Source organism: Corylus avellana, chromosome ca2 (assembly GCF_901000735.1).
Source record: "Corylus avellana chromosome ca2, CavTom2PMs-1.0".
NCBI lineage: Eukaryota > Viridiplantae > Streptophyta > Magnoliopsida > Fagales > Betulaceae > Corylus > Corylus avellana.
Genome location: NC_081542.1, coordinates 21,646,489 through 21,657,925, shown reverse-complemented (window position 1 = coordinate 21,657,925; position 11,437 = coordinate 21,646,489). Strand labels below are relative to the sequence as shown.

Sequence of the window (11,437 nt, the reverse complement as noted above, 5' to 3'; positions counted from 1 at the left end):
TCAATTTTCTCAAACAGGAATTAAGGTACAAGAAGATTGCTGAACATCTCTCTGACGAGCTTTTGCAATCAAAAATTTCTGCTTTCAATACCTTGATTGTTGATTATGTTTGCTCTGAACTTCCTAATGCTTTTTGGCATAGGAAAAAGCAAATTGTTTCTTTGCCTTATGTTAAAGATTTTTCTGAAAGCAAAATCCCAACTAAAGCTAGGCCCATTCAAATGAATGTCATAGGTGTCAGCTAGCACCTCTGACCACATACTAACAAAACCAATATCTCTTGTTACATATTGACAATGGGGATAAATTATTTACAGTATTTGATGACTTTTACACTAGTCTAGGCAGTTAAGCAACTATAATTTCAGCTGATTATTTAAATCCTAAGTTGGCAGAATTTGTTCTGATTGTATAAGTTTTCCTATGCATTGATTGCGTATTAGTATTTGCTTTTAGTTTGTAAAGGTCCATGTTTCCCTAGTTTCTGGTGATCATAGTTCCTTGTGTTTTGGTAGGCTATAATTTCAGAGTACCTATTTTATTAAGGAGGCCAAGATTTTTTATTTTGGTTGGTCAATAATGAGGATGGTTTGCAGGTATTCAATGAACCTAAATGGAAACTGGAAATAATTTTGCAGTATTTCTGGAAATACACAGCTAAGGTAACTAAGTTGCCAGATTTTTGGTATTTCCATTTAAATTGACCCTAAAGATTTATGTCTGGTGTTTTCCATTATATTGTCCTGTAAGTCTTTTTGACTTAGTCATGTAGTACAGCCTGTATTTCCCACTATACTAATATCGTAGTAAAGTTAAAGTTAATTATATCTCATTCTGCACAGCCTTCTATTTGCACACGGAGATCGAATGGTTCTTCAGATGATGCAACATTTAGTGGAGCTTTGAAGTGCTTTTCCAGTAGTACTAGCACAAAAGGCATCATAAAAAAAATTGGTATAGAAGTAATTCAGTTGCTTTTAGCACATGGTTTTAAGGTGATTTTCATCTTTTGTCAAACAACATTTATATATAATGTTTAATCCAGAGTGGTGCTATTAGTTGCTTTGTTCTTTTCGCCATTCCTTGATGCCCTAAGCTACATGTTTTTGACTGTGATGTATAACGTTTTACTACATGATTCGTTCTGTGCACATTATTATATTCTCATTTATTAATATATAACTAGGTTTTATGTCTTTTCCTTTGATACTTAGCCTCACCTTGTTGATAGTTAATGCCTTGCGTGACAATTTTTACCATTTAGAAATGTTGGTCAGTTTTTTGTTCACTTTTTAGTCACCTATACAATTTTTGTATTTTTTATTTTAATTTACTTGCATGACTCTCTTTCAGGCTCATTTGTTTCTATCGACCGAACAATGTCCTGCTCTAGGTATCTCAGATTGCAAGGAAGATGTGAGCGGCAACTCTCTTGTGGAAGTATGCAAGAATATGATCTCTGCTTTCCATAGTATGAGAAGAGCAGATGAGTAAGGCTCATCAACATTCCGCAGTTTAACATGCTTTTGCTAATTTTCTTTGCATGAGTTTTCTGTCATGGTATCTGTAAGAAACTGTCAAAATCTATTGACACGACATGCTTCCATAAAGGAAATATTATTTCCTCGGATAACGTTATAGTCGCAACATTAGTTCTAATACAACATGGAAGTCATCATAGTTCATTTTGAATCATGCCTATACTAATTCTTAAACTGATCAGATAGGACCAGTAGTGTTGATACTGAGCTGAGATTTATATCTCAAACATTAATATTACATGGTAATTTCTAGAGAATTCAAAATATTAGCAGTCACTGTCCTTCCATGAACAAGAAGCCACAAAAATTTACATATGCCTTGTATGAAATAATTTGTGTTTCTTACTCATATTTAGTCTAATTAATCGATAAATGGGTGACTTTTTCATTACCATGCTCTTTATTACTAATTAATGTTAATTGTCATGGTGTAGGCACATGGGGGTTTTGTCATTTGGAAAGGAAGCACTGTTTACAGCAGCAACAATACTCTCTACAAAGTCATAGGAGCATGGAGTCATTGATTTGCTGTGAAGGATGGTATGCTGCATGTAACTTACCTGCTGACCCCTCTATATATTTTTGGCCCGTCATACTTACCTGCTGACCCAAGTTTTTGTCCCTGTAATTCAATGTATGCTTAATTTAGTTGTATATCTGTTTGGCTTCGATGTATCACACCATTCCGATTTCTCTGTAAAATACCCTACTCATTTAAGTATCAAAGGCTCCCGATGACCATCTTCTCTTTATTTTGAAAGGACTCTGTTGTCAATCCTGCCGTCCAAAAATTTACTTTGATAATTGGATTGATGAAAATCAGATTGTTACCTTATGAAATTTAAGGACAACAAATATCACCTCTTATCACTCACATTCACATACTTCATTACTCATTAACTAAATTAAAAACGAGTCATTAACAAAGAAAGCAAGAAGCAAAGAAAGATCCCAACAAGGGATAATCGTGTCCTGTATCCTGTAAAGCTACATTCCAAATTCTGCAGCATAGAAGTAAGAAACATAGGTCCATAGCCCAATTACAGTTGATCCAAGCACATGCAACCTTTATGATTCCTCCACTGCTCCATTTGAATTCCTGAAATTGTTTTAACATTCTTTTACTTAAACAAGTGCAAAAATGGAAACGATATAATGCGAAAAACATCTTTAAGCAGCTACTAAGCTCACTTTGGGGCATGTGAGTCGAGCTGCATCGTGACCGGTCCATCGTTAACCAAATTGACCTATATGGAAATGGAAATATCAAAGGTCTGGTGTTCTCAAGAAAATAAATGAAACAAAAATTAGAACAAGCAGGGAAATAAAGGAATTGGGCAAGATATTACCTTCATCATTGCTCCAAATACACCATCTACACAACCCAAAGTGGAAAACAATTATGAGAAATCAGACATTGAAGTCTTAACAACAGTGTAGTTAGTGCAAAGCCTACATTGGATCATAATCTTTTCAAAGAACAATAGTGTTGTAATTGGGAGATTAAAACTAGTTAAACCTTTGCTTTATGGAGTGAACAATTATGGAGCTGATAGGAACAATGAAAATTGTTATCTAGGGTTTGCCTAGGAGTCCCTCAGAAGTTTGTCATATATAATTTAAACAGATTAACCCCAAAATAAACTTTCCAGCAAACAGGGTAAAAATGATAATGTGGAATTGTTTTTTCAGTAACAAAGAAGATAATCATAAAATTGCAAACAATTGTGTCAACACTAAAGCAAATCGGCCAAACAAGCACCGCTCATAATAAACAATACCCATTATTCATCATGGTGGGGCCACCTAATTCAGTAGGGAATCTAGCACAAAGAGGGGGGAGAGAGAGAATATAGGAAAATATCAGGTTGCCTTTCTTCTTTCTTCTTTCTTTTCCTGTTTAAGAATATAGGAAAATAATAAGAAGATTCTGTTTAAAGATTTATTATATCGAAATGAGTATGATTAGTATAGATATGTAATGAGCACTGCTGTCTTTATTCAGGTGCTAGAAAAATTAGGGTGGGGTTGCTCAAGGTCTTAAGTTCAAATATTCCCTAGAAAATGTTTTCCTGTGGTTGTTGACTGTAGTGATCCTGCTTTACAGCCGATCACTATTACATTTCTTACCAATCTACCATCCTATTGTCTCATGGTGGGACAGAAGTATATACAGAATTTGGGACTTAGAGAAATATAAATCTTTTATCATTTCAAAGTATTATTGCATCTTATGTGAAAGCAATCTGTTATTTTATGCATCTTGGTTTTGGGTAGTATCCCTCTATGCTTGCTTGGGTAAATAATTAGTGTGAATAATATATATTGTTTGTAGCATGTGTAGTATGGTTTTTACTTTCATCCTGTTGTTCTCAAGAGCTAAGATGGCTAATTTTGGCTGTTATGAACATTATTTTTGGATTTTTCTGATAGTGTCCAATTGCAGGGTCACATTGATCATTTATATATTTTTCTTCAACTCCTTTCAAGCCTTTGTTCAAAAGATCTGGTATACTTGTCCTTTTTTTTTTTTTTTTTTTTTCTAATAAGTTGAAACGTTGGAAAGGGTATTGTTTACCTTAAGGTTTTAAGTGATCCTTATTGGGAAGTATTGAATATTGCAGGTTGATTTTTCATCAGATTCTATTGAGACACAGGGCACAAATATATCTCAGGTAATTTCAGTTTGCAGTTAACATACATAATTTTGTTGGGTTTGAAATACTGTCCAATTTGGAAAATTAATTGTTTTCTTAGTCGATGACCTTATACAACTTGTACAATAGGGACTTTCCAAATAACCCTACCATTCATGACCCCATTCACACACCAAAAATAACACATCATATCTACAGGCACTGTATGAAATAGCTTCAATTTATGTTGATAAATGCTAGTGCATAAGCATGTAATTGTGGGATTCGGGTTTGTCAACTAAATTGCTACATCGAAAATAAATCACCCATTACTGCTCGTCCTCTATTTTCAGGACAATTATGTATTGCATCAATGCTATTCTATGATTCACACTTACATGTCACCCTGTTAATGTAAGAGTTGTTTGAGTATGTACTGGTACTTGTTGGTGGTTGTTTAGCAAACCTGTTGATGCAAACAACTAAAGAGGTCTCTGAAAATAGGCATTTACTTTGATACCCATTCTGTTAATCTGATATTAATTCTATCAATTTAAATTCATTGCATTTCGTTGGTCTTTGGATTATAACTCTGTGTTGTGAATATTCTTTGTTCCTTAACTTGCTTGCTTGATCACAAGTTGCTAGTCTTAGAGGATCTATAAGTAGCTTTCAAGAGCAAGCAAGTTGCAAAGTTAAAGTTCCTTCGGTGGTAGTACCATACAAGCTTTCTCAGCCTTTTACCCTGAAAATGTGTCCTTCTAGTCCACTTAAGGTTAGTTCTCAGAAAGGACTATTTCAAACCCAACAAAACAATGTTTTCTTAGTTGTTATCTCAGGTAATTTCAGTTTTTTTGATGATTTATACTCTATGTCTATATACATGCATATGCATATATAGCACGCTTGTATTGGACACCCCTCATGTGATGCTAGAGGTGAATAAAGTTTTCTAATCACACTTATTTTAATTTCTGTTCCATTTATTGTGCAACTCATCTTTTTTGATTGAAAAACAAAACAATTACTCTAGAAAGAGCGGACACATGTAGTTTTTGCTGCCTTTTCTTTTTTTCCATGATTGATTAAAAAAACTAGTAGATGGACTTTGTTGGGAAAGAAAGTCGTCAGAATAGAATGGTAACTTTGTCTCAATTGATGCAAAAGTAGCAATATTTCTAATTTGTCTGGTCATAGTTAACATAAAAAATTATACAAATGGTTAGGATCTGCTGCATGTTGTAAATCGTTTTTTTTGCAAAATTGTATAAGTTAATAGTTCCTTGACCAAAAAAAAAAAAAAAAGTTGGCATTAAGTCAGAAACCTTATTGAAGAAGTCTGCAGCTCTAAAATATCTTTCTGGTTGTGTTGGGTAACCCAAGATGAGTTAAAATCAGTATATGTTGGCTCATCATGACTTGCTTAAACTATATCTTCAGTGGAGAGGGTGAAGTAGCTCTTGATTGAATATCCTTTTTGTTATTAGTCATTCTGGACTTATATTGCGCAGAAAATTTGGATTGTAAGGGAGGATAATTCCATATTTTTGGGTCATGTTGTATTTGGAGTTGAATTGTAAACCTTAAATGTATGTATGCTATTAGGAAATAAACCATGGCTGTCCATTTCCTACCAGCCCACTATTTTTTTTTTTTTTTTTTTTTGTCTGGAGGGTGGCCGGGTAGAAAGGAGAATTAAAATTTGGCTGCACCTAGTGAAAGAGCAGTGATTTCTTTTTTCTCCCAACCTAAGCTCACCATTTGGTTTTCTTTCTCTCCTTTCTCCTTATGCAGTTGATCACATGGAGGGAAAGTAGGTTCTCTTTCCTCCTGGTCTCTCTCCTTCCAATGTACCTTCCCACCAAATGGTGAACAAATTATTTGACACCTAACATTCACTTAATTAACTAAAACAACAGTCATTACTCATTAGTGCAAATCAGATCCTAGGTTTTAATCCAAGGTTTAGTACTGAAACTACCACAAAATTGCTTTCTAGGAAATAAGCTTAATGACCACATTGTAATGACAAACGTCATAGATGTAAAATAGATAGAAATGTCACTTCCTTTGAAATATCCAGCAAATGTGAGATATCAAAAGTACTTTGAATATAGAATAATCTATTTGTCATGATCTTTTTTTTGAGCTGGTTACCTTGAATAATCTCATAAAAATAATTGTCACAAAGAACTATTTGTATGATGGTAAGTTTGGCATCAGTATAGTTGGCTTCTCCTGTATTTTAGATTGTCTTCATTTAGTTCAAGAAGTTGAACTTAATTTATTGTCTGTGATGTTAATAACACCTTGGCGTGAATAATATGTATAGAATTTTCACGTTTTCATTAATTTTTCTATTTATATCTATATCTTTATTTAATCCCGCTACAAAAAACAGTATTTTTTTTGACGCACATTTTCTGACGTGTCAGGTAGTTTGACACGTCAGAAAACGTCACTGACGGGGCCTTTTTGACGTGTTTCACGCGTGAACATTATAAGTGTCAAAAATGGAAAATTTCTGACGTGTCAAGTTTCAACACGTCAGAAATTTCTGACGTGTTAACATGTGACACGTCAGAAAATATTCTGACGTGCCACAATTTGACACGTTAGAATTTTTTCTGACGTGTTCCATTTTGACACGTCAGAAAAATTCTGACGCTTCAAATTTTGACACGTCAGAAATTTCTCACGTGTCAAAAAGACATGTCAGAAATTGCTGACGTGTCATAATGACACGTCAGAAATTTCTGACGTGTTAAACTTTGACACGTCAGAAATTAATACATTTTAATTTTAATTAAATAAATTGTTTAAAAATTAAATTTGGCTAAATTTTTACTGACGTGTCAAAAATTGACACGTCAGTAGTTCCTGACGGGTTACGGTTGACAAGTCAGAAAATAATTTTCCTGACGTGTCGGTTTGACACGTCAGCATTTACTGACGTGGCAAAAAACAGACACTATTTGCCACGTCAGAAAATTACCTGTTTTTTGTAGTGCTCCCATCTAATCTTATCATGCTTCTATTTGTACTGATGGAACTCTTTGCTAGACTACTGCATGAGAGATGAGAGATAAACTTACTGACCTATTTTCAGCTTAGGGGTTCAGCTGTTTTAGGTCTACGTATCTGCCTTCTTGTTCCTTGTTCTCTTGTTCAGAGTTTATTTCTTTTGTTACTGTCTATTTGGTTTATTTGATTTTTCTACCGCTATCAAATCGTGGATGCTGTAAGCTCATGTGATACAAGTGCTGCTATATTTTTTTGAATTGACAGTTGGAACAATTTAAGAGACAACTGATGTTGTCCCTGAATGATGATAATTCATCAATAAGATTTCCTAATTTATCAATCTTGGTTATTCATACTTTTCATGATTTAAGTTTCTGTTCCTTCTCAACATGGACATTTTGTGTGATTTATATGGATCTATGTATTGATCATTGAGCCTTTTTTCCTGGGACGCTAATTAGTTGGTGTTTTGAGCATGTTCTTTTGGACATTGTGAATTGTAATGTTCATATTTCTCTTATCGGCAGGCTGAATTTTTGTATTTGTAATCATTTCACTTTAGATTTTTCAATTTGATAAGCAATATGCATGGCTAGAAACTTTTGGTTGCCTTTTTGGTATTCTTTTGTCATGACTTTTTTATTGTTTTTTTTTTCATTAGGATCATTTATATATCTTTTGAATATGACCTCATCTTTTAAAATTGTTTTTTTTTTTTTAAATAATAATAAAACATTATTAGGGTCGAATTGACCCTAATAATGTTTTATTTTTTTAGAATGTCAGACCCATTAACCTCCACTTTAGTGGACGCTAATAGTACAACCATCAGCGTCCACTTTAGTTTGGACGCTGATAGTTATTTTTTTAATTTTTTTTGGATCATTAGCGTCCACCTTAATGGACGCTAATAGTTAACCATCAACGTCCATTCTACTTTGGACGCTGATGGTTGTTTTTATTTTATTTTATTTTTTTTTTATGACCATTAGCTTCCACAAAGTGGACGCTAATTTTATGGACGCTAATAGTTAACCATCAGCGTCCACTCTACTTTGGACGCTGATGGTTGTTTTTTTAAAATTTTTTTTATGACCTTTGGACACTAATGGTTACCTATTAGCGTCCACTCCATGTGGACACTAATAGTTCACCATTAGCGTCCACTTTGAGTGGATGCTGATAGTGGAGCACTAGCGTCGACTTTGCCTTCCGTTGACTCCAGCTTCAGCGACAAAAATCCATGACTTTTAGCGTCCACATTGTCGACGCTAAAAGTAATCATTAGCGTCCACTTATAAGTGGACGCTGATAATCACAAAGTTGATTATTAGGGTCGGACGATTAGCGTCCAACCCATTAGCGTCCAAAAGTCGACGCTATTGGTGTCCACTTTAGGACTTTTAGCATCCAAATAATGTCGCCCCAAAAGACCTAATTTCTTGTAGTGACGTGGGGGCACGTGAATGTTCTAATGAGGTTGTTCTCGATGGCTCTAGACTCGCCTGGCCCTGATCTATCGATTGGCGCTATTATCGAGGTGATCGGCGATGTGTGTTGGCACGTAAAGGAATGAAAAGATTCTGAGGCGAGTTTTGCTGGCGTGTGGACTGCTCTTGGGACGTGCGTGGAGGCGCGTTTACTGACGGACAGAACCTTCTGGTGGCGTGTGTGAGCGCGGAAGCTTGGACCCTTCGGATCTCTTTGGATCTGTATTTGGTGGCGTCTGAACTGTTGGTGGTGACAATTTCTGGTGGCACGTGTGAGCGCGAAAGCTTGGACACTTCAGATCTCTTTGGATCTGTACTTGGCGGCATCTGAATTGTCGTCGGCTGTAGAACCTTCTCGTGGAGGCGCATGGCGGAGTGTCAGGCGGCCGATGGCGGCGGATCTTCCACATATCTGTAGATCTGTGCCATGCAAGCGTGAATCTGTGATAAATTTTCATAGATGAGGCCGCGATGAAGGCGTGGAAGAGATTTTGAGCGAAAAGCAGCTTGGCGGCTACAGACTGAGCGACTCTGGATCTATAAGCTGGCACAATTTTGAGACTTTGGGCAGCAGAAATTTTGGCGGCACTTGATCTAGAGCAATGAGACTGCAATTCGTCAAAGAGAAAACACTAGAAAAGACATTTATTGAAGGCCACAGAAAACCTAGCTCTGATACCATGTTAGAATAATGGGGAGATATAGAAGAACAGAAGAATAATAGGGAGTGCGGAAGTACACAGTGGACTACATTGTATTGATATGAATTGATATGAAGGACTACAGGGACCTCTATTTATAGAGAGGCTATGAGTGATAAGCAAGTAACCTAATAGACTAAAGAAAGGTAAACCTAGTAGATGTAGAATACATAAGGAAATAAATAACCCTAATATAATATTCTGAACAATAATAAACATGAAAGCACCCCATCTAACAAAAAAAATAAATGAATAAAACAAAAAATAACATATAATTAAAAAGGCACCTCCGATTTGCCGTTTCACTCATTCGTCAACCCCAAACCCTAAAAACCCACCACCTCCTCTGTCCAAAGCCACCACCAAGGGCCACCACCCAAAGCCACCCTCTTTCTGAAGTTTGGTGCCTTTTATCCCTTTACTTTCTCTTTTTAAAAATGGGTTTTGCTTTGATTGGGAAAATGGGTAATAGAAATAATGCGTGTTTCAAGTTCAGTATTACTTGTGGGTGGGGAAATTGCTTGTGGTTGGGTTTTTTTTTTTTTTTTTCGGTGATTGATTTTGTTTGTAAGTTTTTGGTGATCTGTTTTGTTTGTAAATTTTGGGTGCTTCTGAAAACAGTTCACGGACAGAACAAGTAATTATATGAAAAGTAAAAGTTAATGGAGAGAACGATAAAAATTTAGCCTATAGAACCACGAAAGACTGTAAAAATAGAAGAAAAAAAAGGTTAATAAATTTGGGTGCTTCTGAATTTTTTTCCTATGGATTTGTTGGCTTGATGTGTCTTGCTACATTCTGGTTTGTATTTCTGCAGATGTTTTTTCTGGTTTTTTGAGTTCTCTTTGTGGAGTTGTTCAGCTTGATGAACTGGACGTAATGCCTTTGAGGCATTTTTTTTGCGTGTTCCGATATGTGATGAACTGGACGTAATGCTCATTTCTTTAGCCTCTTTAATGCTTGTTTTAAGGTGGCTTAGGGTGGATTCCGGCAGAGGGGGAGGCAGTGGATGGTTTAAGGGTACATCCGGTTGGTCTCTTGAAAGGGGAGACTGTCTCTTTTGCCTCATTTCTCACACACACACACACACACACACACACACATATATATATATATATAAGGGGGTATCAAAACAGACATCACCTTGGCAAACATGTATACTATTTAATTCGTATTTGATTTGCAAACGGCTTCCACTAGCAGAGTTTAGTCTTTCAGTGGATTTTTCAAAATATTTGCTAGGAATTATTCCTTCTTGAATACAATTCAAATCAACATCATAATCAATCATATATATATTAATTGGACATCACTCACAATTAAGTTGCATGAAAAAGTTTGGAAGAAAACTTTGTCCCAGATAGAAAACCTAGCCGTAAAAGAGAGGAGCGAGGGAGGCTCCCTCCTCTCACCCTTCCCCCTCTCCCCCCTCCTAATCCCCCCCTCCCCTTTTGTGCATTTTTTTCCTAATTTTCTTTGTATTTGTAGGTGTTTTGGGGCTAGAAATCAGCAACTCCGGCCACTACTGCCCACCCTTCAAGGTGCTGTGCCTCCCTTCTCCATCCGCTCCACCACGTGCCAACACTGGCCAGTGCCCATCATCTCCTCTACTCCGGTCACTGCTGATTTGCTGGCTGTATTGCTTATTTTGTTTGTTTTGAATAATAGTTTTCTCTTTAGATTTGCTCTTGTGAGCGATCTACGAGGAAAATGATGTAGTTTTTTGACCGTTTTGGGTCGATAGGGAGTAGTTCTAGCCTTCTTAAGAGCAGATCTGTGTTTTTATGGCTGTTTTTCTGTTGGGGTTGGGTTTTCTCTGTTTTTTGTTGTCTGTATTTTTGTTTGAATAAGGATTGTCAAAACCTTTGGGTTGTGGATGTCATCTGTTTTCAGAGCGAGGAAGATAAGTTACCTATGCATTGAGTTAAGTCTGTTACCTATGCATTGAGTGAAGTCTGTTCCAAACAGATCTGGTACTACAACTGAAAAATTGTCATAGGTTAGCGGATATTGATGTCATAGATAGGTCTTGAATGTTTAATTTT

At 35.9% G+C, this 11,437-nt stretch overlaps 1 long non-coding RNA gene across 2 annotated transcripts; it reads left to right on the top strand.

The window, feature by feature from the left end:
- Positions 1-235: 235 nt before the first annotated feature.
- LOC132172478 (uncharacterized) lies at positions 236-2,218 on the top strand. Of its 2 annotated transcripts, XR_009439149.1 has the most exons (4): positions 236-662; positions 843-995; positions 1,354-1,490; positions 1,976-2,218. It is a non-coding gene; the product is annotated as an uncharacterized LOC132172478 (long non-coding RNA). The 2 variants fall into 2 exon arrangements; XR_009439148.1 differs by lacking the exon at positions 236-662 and having other exon boundaries at positions 679-995.
- Positions 2,219-11,437: the final 9,219 nt, after the last annotated feature.